The sequence below is a fragment of the Anabrus simplex genome, chromosome 2 (assembly GCF_040414725.1).
Source record: "Anabrus simplex isolate iqAnaSimp1 chromosome 2, ASM4041472v1, whole genome shotgun sequence".
Lineage (NCBI taxonomy): Eukaryota > Metazoa > Arthropoda > Insecta > Orthoptera > Tettigoniidae > Anabrus > Anabrus simplex.
Genome location: NC_090266.1, coordinates 429,090,114 through 429,102,605, shown reverse-complemented (window position 1 = coordinate 429,102,605; position 12,492 = coordinate 429,090,114). Strand labels below are relative to the sequence as shown.

Below are 12,492 nucleotides of genomic sequence, written 5' to 3'. Positions count from 1 at the left end.
CTAATTAAAATCCATAAGTTTCCTTGGCGTGTTGTAGTTAAACTATATATGTAATTCCCACCGTCTTTTACAAAAAAAATGTCTTCCTCGTAAGAAAAAATACAGGAAATTAAAGGGAAAAGGAATCATTCTTCGTATTACGAACTCTGTTAATGAAAGGAGATACTGTCTGGAATAAATAAAAATATAACACGTGGTACGATCGTGTTCAAACCATGGAAATAATAGAACAAAGTTGACATCAGGATCATTCAACGTTGGTCAACGTATAACAACTTGCTTGGACATAACCTAACCAATGTTTAACAAACTAAACATTAAATCCCGCCGCCACACGTAAATAAAAATTGAAAGGAAAACAAAATCAATAACAACAATGAATACTACTACACAACACTACACTAAACTACGTCCCTACAATAATAACAAAATATAAATATGGAATGTATGTACTAAATCACTGAGAAGCGTGGATTCATTCAAATATTTTTGTTTCAAGGTGTGGGCCTACTCCGTAATGGGTTGAAGAAATTATAAGAAAATTAGGTTGTTTATAGTGGGCATCCGTTAATACCACGACAAAAATCAGTTTAATCATGTTATGGGAGCTTCTGTTATGATAACACGTTTTACAACGATTTTTTCCTTTCCTCTTTGGCTAAGAACGAAGCCATATTTCCCAGCGTCGACTTGGTTAATGTAACTTTAAAGCTTTTCAGGCTGTCGAAGACACTGATTATAAAATATATCGTCTCTTCTATGCCAAAACTGCGAATGTGACAATGCTCTCTCTTCCTATCTATTATTTCCCTTAAGACTTGTCACGCCTCCAAGCCACATATTGATATGCAGTCCATCAAAACAAATTTCGTTGACTTCATTTTCCTATGCGCGTGTTGAAAGGAAAATGAACCTTACTGTGCCGCACTGTTGGAATATATATTTGCATGACATATTTACTCACTCCTAGAGTGTGATGTATTTAAGGTTCATTTTCCTTAACACACGCGCATAGGAAAATGAGCTCAAAGAGAATTGTTCTGATGGACTGTATTGAACCCTCGACTTACCAGAATAATATTGTGGGTTCAGTATATCAAAATGTGGCTGAGAGGCATGACCAGCCTTAAGGAAAATAATGGATAGGAAGAGCACTGTCACATTCCCCGTTTTGGCATAGGAGCGACGATATAACATACCTGTAAAAAAATACACATTGTTAAACAAAGAATGGCATGTCTAGTTGTACATGAACATTCTCACATTCTATCAAATCACTTAAAATCATGCGTGTGTGTGAAAATATTGTTTACGTTGCGTAAACTTGTTGGTGATGTTATGAACAAGTAATAACAAATAATGGTTGTACTAGTCTTCAACTGTAACCTCAATAGAAATGTTTCTGTGCTTATGTAAGCGGCTAATAAATCGTCCGTTACCTTCAGCAACTGCTGTATTCCTATAAGCTAATAAAAATACATTTTAAAATTAAGTGAACACATAAATTTAAGCACTGTGGTACTGTCTCATTTTGCTGTCCTGCTTACAGTAATTTCCACACTGGTAAAATAGGCTGATCACTGTCAGATTCACACTTCGTCTCCTTGCTTTTCGTGTCGGCCGCCAGATGTCTTCTTTTCAGGAGCCATGGATTTCTTCTCAGCAAGGTATTCACGAAAACCACTTAAGATTTGTCTTTATGGAGCTTAAAACTTTTACACAAATTTCTTATTTCTGCTTCTCCATAAGCTACATCGGGATTTTCCGGCCAAATGGTAGTGTCCAGTTCTGGGATTTCGCCGGGCTGAGTGGCTCAGACGGTTGAGGCGCTGGCATTCCGACTCCATCTTGGCAGGTTTGATCCTGGCTCACTCCTGTGTTATTTGAAGGTGCTCAAGTACGTCAGCCTCGTGTCGGTAGATTTACTGGCACGTAAAAGTACTCTTGCGGGACTAAATTCCAGTACCTCGGCGTTTCCGAGAACCGTAAAAAAAGTAGTTATTGGGACGTAAAGCAAAGTAACGCTGCAACCAATGATTCGAACCAGCTAACAACAGTGATGGACCATAAAGACTGGACTCCTAAACGACCATGGTCACCAGGTGGGCTATCAGTTATATTAGCACACAGACCTTTCATCCACTTGGAGTAAAGATGGCGGACGGTAATGAAAGCCCATCGAACCCGGGGCCCCTGTGACCAAAGGCCAGCACGCTAACCATTTAGCCATGGAACCGGACAGAAAATTGCTGAAATTGTTGGAATAGAGCAACCCTCTCTTTGTGCTCGTTATATCGCTGCTGATCTCAAGAATCGCGAAGATTTATGTAATGTGTTCCAGTGTTAGGAGTGACAGGAGAAGGATTAACTCATTGTATAGCTGGAAACCTGGTGCAATTTGATCTCGTGTATCATTTTAACAGGAAATAGGTATGAAGGTGCTGCCTGTATGTTGGGGAAATTTCGTGGCGCTCACAGATCCATACAAGAGGACTACCAACTGGTGATTGCTCTCACTGTGCAGCCCGTAATTTCAATTTGGTAGTTTTCGACACATTGAACATTTCCGTTATAAGAAATTCTCTAGAAACTATTGAAACTGTACGTACTTTTTTGTTGTAGGTTGCCATTGAATCATCAAAAGATGTTGAGTCAGGAGTTTGAAACACACCATTTTGTCACCGCACAAGATTTCAAAGAAGGCAGGGTCGGGAATTTTAACCATAATTGGTTAATTCTCCTGGCACAGGGACTGGATGTATGTGTTACCTTCATCATCATTTCATCCTAAACACGACGCGCAGGTCGCCTACGGATGTCAAATCAGAAGACCTGCACCAGGCCTCTCCAGAGGCCACACGCCATTATTATTATTATTATTATTATTATTATTATTATTATTATTATTATTATTATTATTATTATTATTATTATTAGCAATTTTCTCAGCAAGAATAGTGAAACGTTTAGCGTCATTTATACACTGAACAATCTCGTTCAGGAGTCGACTGTTGATGCACCCGATGAATTGTTTTTAGATTCCGCGACGTAACGTATTTATCGCAGTTACCAGCTCCTTCCAAAGTTGCCCTTAGGTTTTCGTCGCCTTTCGTTCGATATTTCAGAATCACATGAATGTTACCCATCTTCATGTCATCTTTCCTGTCCTTTTCAATAAGACCGAAATGTCTGTGTACAGTCTCCTGGCGTACACATACAGTCATCGCCTTGATGATAGTAACTTGTTGTTTTCTACTTGCTCCACCAAGCCCTTATTCATCCGATATTTTATTTCATCAATCTCGTTCGCATTATGTTCACAAAGTTGTCTCCATTTACCACGTCAGTCTTTGATAAGTATCTTTTGCGTGATTGTTGAAATATTCAAGAGCACACTTTCACTTACAGAACTTTCGGATTACCAGAGTTCCCCATGGCTAAATGGCTGCATGCTGGCGTTTGGTCCAAGGGGTCCCGGATTCGATTAGCGACGGGGTCTGGAATTGTAACCTTAATTGCTATGGCTCGGGGACTGCACGCGCGCATGTGTGTATGTGTGTGTGTCGTCTTCGACATTAGAATTACTCACAGATGCACAGGTTGCCTATGCGGCGTCAACTTGAAAGATCTACACCAGAATTCTTCGGAGGTCAAACGCCATTAAAAAATACACAGAGCTCCAATATTTTGACGGCCTCCTTTAAAGTAACTAGCCTTAGCGGAAAATTCGCAGTACTTACAAAAGGCAACATCTTCTTTGGGATAATACTCTAATTATAGTTGCGACGATATTTTAAACCACTTAGGTATATTTGATAAAATACGACAATATTTGTTTTAAACAGTATAATACCAGGTACAATTGGTGTAATTGGTTAGATTGGCAATTTCAATGCGCGTAAAGAAAAATAACATCAAAAAACTGTTACTAAGGGTGTTTTATTTCTTAAATACATTCCATAGTCCAAAATACAGAAAAAACATTATTATTCGATATGTAACTCAAAACTGTGTGTAAACCATACTTTAAATATTTAGGAACAGAAATGTCTTTATAAAACAACATTGTCAAACGTTTACCTCATATAGGCTACTGTACATGATAGCAAAGTAAAAAGAAATAATTTTCATTGAAAGTACAAAAACAAAGAAATTACCAATTAATCTTCGGAACCAAAAATATAATGTCCGGTAGTCTCTAATCATAATATTAGTCAGATTCGTCTTCACACGTTGAGTGGTATGTTTCGATGATCTGTGCGCCACCCATGTACCTGAGGTCCCACTGTATATAAATCAGTTTTTCAGTTGAACCTGGAGACAGTCTCTTTCGTAGTGGAGTGTGAATTCGTCCGTGAGCTGACCAATTACTCTCGTTTGCTTCTGAGGAAAGTGGTACATTCAAAAGTCTAGAAGCAAGTGAAAATAGGGTGTGTTTAGTACATAAGCCTTTTCACCATGCAGAAGGAGATACATGTGTTGCTCTTGTCAATATAGCATTCTGTTGGAAACAGCCTTCGGCTGCCCGAAATGAGTCCAAATTTCCCATAATAAAGCCACTGTCATATCCCAATACTTCACTCATTGTTACGATGAAGTCTGGAGCCTGTGTTTCCACCTCCTGGCTGAGAGTTTTCCCCTTAAAATGGGGAACCAACATATTCGCCTTAGCGTGAATAGCTTTACATGCAAAGTTGTGTCTCAGGTTCACAGCGTCTTCATTAGAATATTTGTCTACTGAAGAAAGTGTCTTGCATTATACAAGCACAGCGTCCACTTCCCTAGAAATACCATCACAGAGTTCAAGTACATCCGAAAATACAGCATTATCGGCTTCAACCTCGCGTATGGCTTCTGACATTGGTCGCAAGAGACGCCATACCTCATTAAATTGCTGCCATGTTTCATCTGCTAACACAGAAACTTTAATTAAGTGTTCTGTCGCATTGCACAGTTCGGCATAAAATAGTTTCCTACACAGCCTCTTTATTCTTAAGAAAAACTCCAAACTAATCACAGTGCCTGCCCAAAGGGTTGGTGATGGAATCTTTAGTGTCACAGATGTAAGATCGCATTTGCCTTTCCTCTTGTTTTTCCATAAAGCATGGGGGATATAGCGATCCTTAAATAATCTTACTGTTTTCTTCGCTAGATGAAAGCATTATTGCAGCGTCCTTAGAGATATTATGTCCTTTATTAAGAGATTAAATATATGTACTGCACAGCCTACGCAGGATATGCGTGTATATTGCTCCTCTACTCGTTTCCACACAGCACGCATATTTCGCGCATTGTCTGCGACCACTGCTACAAACCTCTCCGCACCTATTTGACTACAAACTTCAGTCAGCTTAGAAGCAATATACTGTGCAGTTTCACTTTCCTCACCAGGTCTTATACTTTTATAGAAAGTAAAGTTCACGACATTATTCCCTGAAACATCAGTCATTCCATCCGAAATCAAGACAAGAGCAGTTGAACAATCCAAATTATTTGTGATAAATGTCTCCACATTATAGTATTCGGCCGACAGCAAAGTTGTGGCAGGTGGCGACTAGGAGGCTCATTGCCAGGCCGTATTTTCAGAACTGCTTCCCACCAATATTTCGAATTAAGCACAGATAGTTGAGCAGCCCTAGCAATAGCTTCGTCAATGTCACTATCAGTTGCTTGATGGGTATTCGTATGCCGGAATGAAGAGGGTTGTGGTGAATCTGTCGTAAGTTGCTCACTGAGAGAATAAACAGAAGGCATGGATGGTAGCGTAGATGAAGACGCTGTCCTTGATACTTCAATATTCTGTAGCCATTATTTTCTGACATTTTCGTTTCTTTCCTATTTATTTGCGATGCATCATCCGAAGTTACCCGTTTAACAGACTAAGGGCAAAGATCACATCTTATAAGATGTTCCTTTTAATCGTGACGCCAGAGCGTTGTGATATTTAGATTTACAATATTTACATGTTGCCTCTATCGTACCATCAACTTGCCTTAAATCGAATAAATACCACATATTTGATCGAGGACGCTTTCCACTAACTAAACTACTCGGTTTGATTGATCAGCCTCAGCGTAACGTAAACCGAGACGTGTCCGCACTGTCTGGTTTTATATACAAAGGGCACTAGGAAAGTTTTGCAATATGGGTGAACGCTTTAGACTTTTTCAAAATAATTTCCACCACACTCAGTACACTTCTCCATATGTCGAAACCAGTCACTGAACCAACTCTGCCACATTTCTTCGGTTACATTTTCACACTCTTGATTCCATGCTGCCAGAAGCTCCTCCTCCGATGCAAAACGCCACCCTTTCAGCTTCATCTCCACTTCTGGGAAGAGTGCACATGAGGCAAGATCAGGACTGTATGGAGGGTGATCAAGCACAGTCAACCCTGATCTGGCAAGAAAATCATTGTTACATTAGCATGATGTGCTGGAGCATTGTCGTGATGCAAGAGTCTAGTGTTGAGCCGTGACCTTGGACGGAGCTACTTGAGAGCCTGGATGACCTGAGGCAGACAAGTCTCGCTGTACCACTTCGCAGTAACTGTCCTTTGTGCGTTCAGTACAACCCGATTCAGGATGCTCCGTTTAGGGAGGAATACTGCAATCATCCTTCTCTTCACTGACCTTGACTTTCGCACAGTCACAGGAGTACCCTCATCTCCAAACAGCCACACCTTGTTCTGGGATTGTTTTGGGACATCGTAATAATAAAGTCAAGTTTCGTCACCTGTAACGGTGCTATTGACGTTACGCGAAGTCCCATTTTCAAACTGTTTTAGCATTTCTCTGCACCATTTCACTCGATGTGTCCTTTGTTCCTCTGAAAGTGAATGGGGCACCCAAAGAGAACAAACCTTTCTAACATGGAGATGGTCTTGTAGAATTGAATGAATAGTTGGTGCAGGGATGTGGAGGGTCTCTTCTACCTGCCGATATGTCAGCCGCCTCTCTTGCTGCAACATTTTCCTCACATCTTCAATGTTTTCCTCAGTCACTGATTCAGACGGTCGCCCAGAACAACGATCATCTTCAACTCCAAAATTTTCCTTCTGGAACTCTTTGTACCAGCGGAAAATTGTTGTCCGATGTGGACAGTCTTTCCCCAGCACAGGAGGCATTTCCTCCAGGCATTGGTCAACAGTTAATCCACGAGCAAAATTGTAGCGGATAATTGCGCGATATTCACATATAGACCACACTGACATCTTAACTTGCTTTCAGTCCCACTGCTTGGTAACAACTGGTGTGAAGATCGCACCTTGCTGTCTTCTAGACCGGTCTTTACCCCTCTTTTCATCCCTCACCATAACAGGGGTGTCCAGCCAACCGTTTTTGCGTATTGAAAAACTTTCCTAGCGCCCTTTGTAGACCTGTGACCTTGTGTTCAGATGTTTCTGGATTCATTCCATTCATTCGATTATGATAGCCCCTCATGCATAGGCAGTACATGCCACTGTGCAGTATAGCAGGTTGCGTGACAACCGGGATTTTTTTTAAACTTTTATTGACCTTTGGTGGTACAACATTTGGTCGTCCTCTATGTACAAGTAACACTCACTGCACACATATAAAAATAAATTGTCAGTGTAAAGGACATACAGGAATGAAAATCAGATTGTCACAGTCTTCAAGTAGAGAACACGACACTTAATCTCTCTTCCGGAAGAAGAGGGGGAGAACAAACAAAACACAAAAAACAAAACACTACACAAAACACTACACAACTCTGGCAACAGTGCTAAAAGCACAAAGTCAAATTCCTATTTCCGCGGTTCTCAAAACGTTCATCACAGCATTGAGAACTGAATTGTTTTCACCGTGCAACACCAATGCAGCGCTGGTCGGGAACGGCACTTGTAGAGCAGATAGTTCAGATAAAAAGCGGCTGCGAGAAGCTTCATAAAGGCCACACTTAAACAAAATGTGGTTGAGATCTCCATCCTCCGCATACTGACATCGACAGCGTGGTGAAGCCAAAACTCCTATGCGATAGAGATGTGAAGGGAATGACAACCGGGATGAAAAGAACCATTCCTACCAGTCTTACAGGGTTTTAAACGGTTTAAAACACGTTTATCAATTCAGCAGTATTAAATCGTGCTTTTACGTCACTAACTCTAATAAAAACCACTTCTCAATCCAACTAGGTTTGATCTTACGATGTAGACCAATCTGCGAAGTTAGAGGAATGCGTATGTTGCATCGGACTACAAAATGAGTTTGGAAACGCAAGTGGTAGCCAATCATTTTTGTCGTGCACATGATATGGTTGTGCATTTTCAACGCTTGATGTTGATGTGGTGTCGATGACAATACAGTAGATGGCGAATTTTCCTGATGATCCAGCAAAAGCGATTTGTAATCGCCAACAATGCTTCTATTATTTTATTATTATTTGTTAGTCATGTTCTCCGCCTCTGAGGCTAAAGTCGGAGGTTTCTCTGACCGCGATGTTTTCAGGAAATAGTTCAAAATATTTCCTCTATTTCTTTTGCGATTTACCATTACTTTTGATCAGAATTATAGACTGCTATGCTAAACACCGTCGTACCGCTACTAGAAAACTGAAGAAAGGGGGCTGACGCACTGGCGACTGATGTCAACGCATGCTCAGAGAGAAGAATTAACCTTTCTCAAGTAACATCACAATATGCGCATGCGTTCCCTTTTGGGCGGACTTTCGTTCGTATACATACAAGTCTCTATGCGCTTCTTTTCATACGAGTAGTAAAATGGCCTTCGTTTTCCACTCGCCTTGCAATATTATTGGTATTTATAAGATTGTACTGTTTGTTGTCATAGAAAAGACGGCCCCTAATTTAGGAGGAATTTTAAGAGCGGGAGTCCCTCTTAAATACGCCACTGGGTAAGTGAAAGAATCTCCTTCCGAGTAAAATTTCGGGAATCTGGTATCTCTTAAGGTGGTTTAGTTTAAGGGAAGTAAACACAAGGCATTAAAAGATTATAATTCACATATAGTGAAAGTATCATCAACTGTTGGCTGAAAAAATCTACTCCCAAATGTTAACGTGTATGGAATAAACGAATATAACTAGTTCTTCTCTTTCTAGTCTCCTATGTTTTTGATAAACAGGGATCTCTTAAATGTCGTCTTGCAACTATAGTAGGCCTAACTTCTGAACCTACTAATTCCTTTCCTAGTAACATGATGGAATCTTTGAGGTTAATGCACATAATTAACTATTTTACTTCCTCCGATTATTAATTTAGACAGTAAAGAGCAATTACCGTTGATCATATTTCGATTTTTCACGTAATCTGCTCTTAATCTTGACTGTTCAGCCTGCTTCGGGTGTTCTCTACGAAAATGGAGTTGTGACATCAGGTTCGCATAGTTCAACTAGATGGTAATAATAATAATAATAATAATAATAATTGATATGGAAATACCGTGGAGCACAGAGGTGTAAGAAGGTGCGGGCATGAATTGATGGACATAGAAAAGATCAAATCGTAATTTAAAACTCTAAAATTTGAAATTTTATTTATTTCCTGAGTTTTCTCTTTTCCGATTTTAAACTTTGTTAAACAATAACAAATAACAGTTGGATAAACAGAAAGGGACCTCTTGAGCTCTTATAACAATAGTTATTTCAAAACCTAAGAATGATCAGGTAGAAGAGACATAATGATTTTTAAGAAATGAGTTATGTAGCTCAAACGTTACACTATTACAAAGAGCACTAGTGCTCCAATCAATTACAAGTAAGGAGATGGGTCTCCAAAATTTACCCCATTCGAAAGAGCGCCTTTGCTCCACACAATTACTTAGGAGACTACTCTCTTCAACTTACAAGATTCAAGCCTCTCCAAGGCACGGTCTAACTTTTACGTTAGGTCAAATACAACCAGTTTCCACTGTCTTATTCGCTCGACAGTCTAAGTTACATTTAAATAAGAACAGTTAAACATTAACAGAGGCAGTAAGTGCCCATTCTACCTGGCCTTAGTGAAAAAAAGAAAAGATTAAATGTATTGGCCGTAAACCAAAATTTTAGGACGGCGAACATTTGCACTCCTTTGAAGTTCACTTGAAAATTCTTCAAACCCTATGTGGGCTTTTGGCCCGAAGTTACAGAGACTAAGCCTATAGTACGGAGGTGAGTAGATGGAGAGAAAATTTTAAATTACAAAAGGAAGAGATACATTTGAAAGTTTACGAAATCATAGTCACCTCAATACCAAGTTGAATAGGAATCAAAATCAGGCTCTTTATTCCCTAAGTTAGAATAAAATGAAAATTTACATTGAAAGATCGAAATTTACATTGCGAAAGAATTTTGAAACCATCCCCTAAAGTCAGCTTTCTGAGACTATCACATAAAATAAAAGATGTCTTCCATTCCCTTGAGCTGATGGGCCTTCCGATGACGGGCAAGGCTTGTCCTCTGCCTCCGCTACGAACACACTCTAAACTCCTTGACTGTAGCGATCGAAAGACATGGCCCTAAAGGTCCCAGCTTTTATAGCGGAGAGGAAAGTTCAGGAATTCTCTGGGCCGAAGCCCTGTACACACCTACACATCATATGTTTTTGATTAAATAAATGTACAAAATTCCTGATTGGTCGAAAATTAAGAAGAAGGAAGGGATAGCAGTGCTAGTAACCTAAGAACACAAAAAATATAATATTTCAATTCTGAAAACCTCGAAATTATAAATTTATTTGAAAATGAATTGTTCATCTTCCCACCAGAGGGTGCACATAAGTCGACAGTAGAGACATCTGGTGATAAACGTTCAAATTTATTCCAACAATCAGTTTAAAGTACACGTTAGAGATGGCCTTTTAAAAGGCGCTCATTTTTAATGCACGGAGCGGGTGTACCTCCGGTACAGTAATAAAATGACAGTAATAATGTGACAGATATTTATCACTTGCATGGGACACCCTTAACCTCGAACGCTATGAACAGCAGAAAAACATGCGTAGAAAATATAAATCGGTCATCACAATCACAATGGTGCGAGTCATTCTCATGTAAAACGGTACATTCCACATTAAGGGGCATCTGAATAATAATCTAATCAAGTCCTAAGGGACGAACTTGGGTAACGCAAGGTAATATAACATCAGTATAACAGAAAGAAAATTACACACAGACTACTCCAATGCCGTAAGTATATTCTTAGGTTTTTCATCGTCAGTGTCACTAACCCTCCGCTTAAAGTAATAATACGATACGTAAAACATATTTGTTCTACTGACTTGTTAGTACTGCTGTCGGCAAAGTGCAAATGTGGTATACAACGAAGAGGTTAAAGTAAAGTGGAAGAGAATTATATTCACATCTCACTAAATCTGCCTTCAAGCACTATCGCATTCAAGCAGCCCAATATCAAAAACCACACTAATTCCTGTATATTTTCAAACGGTGAGTTGACCGAGCTCGATAACTGCAGTCGCTTATGTGCAGCCAGTATCCAGTATTCGGGAGATAGTGGGTTCGAACCCCACTGTCGATAGTCCTGAAGATGCATTTCCGTGGTTTCCCATTTTCACACCAGGGAAATGCTAGGGTTGTGCCCTAATTAAGGCCATGGCCGCTTCCTTCTTATTCCTAGCCCTTTCTTTTCCCATCGTCGCCATAAAACCTATCTGTGTCGGTGCGACGTAAAGCAACTTGCAAACGGTGAGATGGGTATGTCAATGCCATAATCTCACTATTGCTAAGCATATTGCAATTCAGGCTTGAACTTTGGTGCAGAAAATGTATTGTATATCACAGATAGATAACGCGAGATAGCTGACGTTGGGCATAACAGTTCATAATAAATGCAACGTAAAGTTGCTACTAATATTTCATGGCACATGATTGATATCTCATTTTAAATATATTGTGATTCTTTAGCATGCGTAACATGCTTTCAATATTATCTTGATATCCGTTCAAGTACTGAAAACAGTTTAGCATGTCATTCGCAGTTGAAATATGAATTTTTCATTTATTGAAATATGTTCTATTGAGACATATTACCTCCTTTAATTTGTACAATCTCAATGTTAAAGTGAGAATAGCAACCAAATGATGTTGGTTAGTTTAGATATCCGTTATTATAATGGTTATCTTTCATGTTAATTTAACATATTAGTTGGGTGTAATTGCACATTTGCCCAATCACTAGCTTCTCACCGAGAAGGCCTTGGTTCTATTTCCTGCCAAGGCATGTAGGATTTTTTAAATAAAAGCCACTTTCATGTGCATCGAATTCCACGTAAAAACTGAGGTCCCTTGGCTACGATCATGATATCAACCACCACGTAAAACGTACACGCTTGCTTGCTTGCTTGCTTGCTTCAGTCTCATCTTAGTGTTTTGGATTCAGAATATCATGTAAAAAGACTGTTAAAATCGATTACCATCATGTAGATAATGAACAATATGCAACTTCTAGGGCTAGATCTACAGCTTCTTATAAAACAGGAATATCATGAAGACACACGAAAATATCATCATTGGA

The 12,492-nt window shown here is 39.5% G+C and overlaps 1 protein-coding gene across 1 annotated transcript in view; it reads left to right on the top strand.

Moving 5' to 3' along the window:
- sli (slit guidance ligand) overlaps positions 1-12,492 on the top strand; it is a 1,279,943-nt gene that overhangs the window by 1,022,383 nt on the left and 245,068 nt on the right. The gene's annotated exons all lie outside the window — the stretch shown is intronic.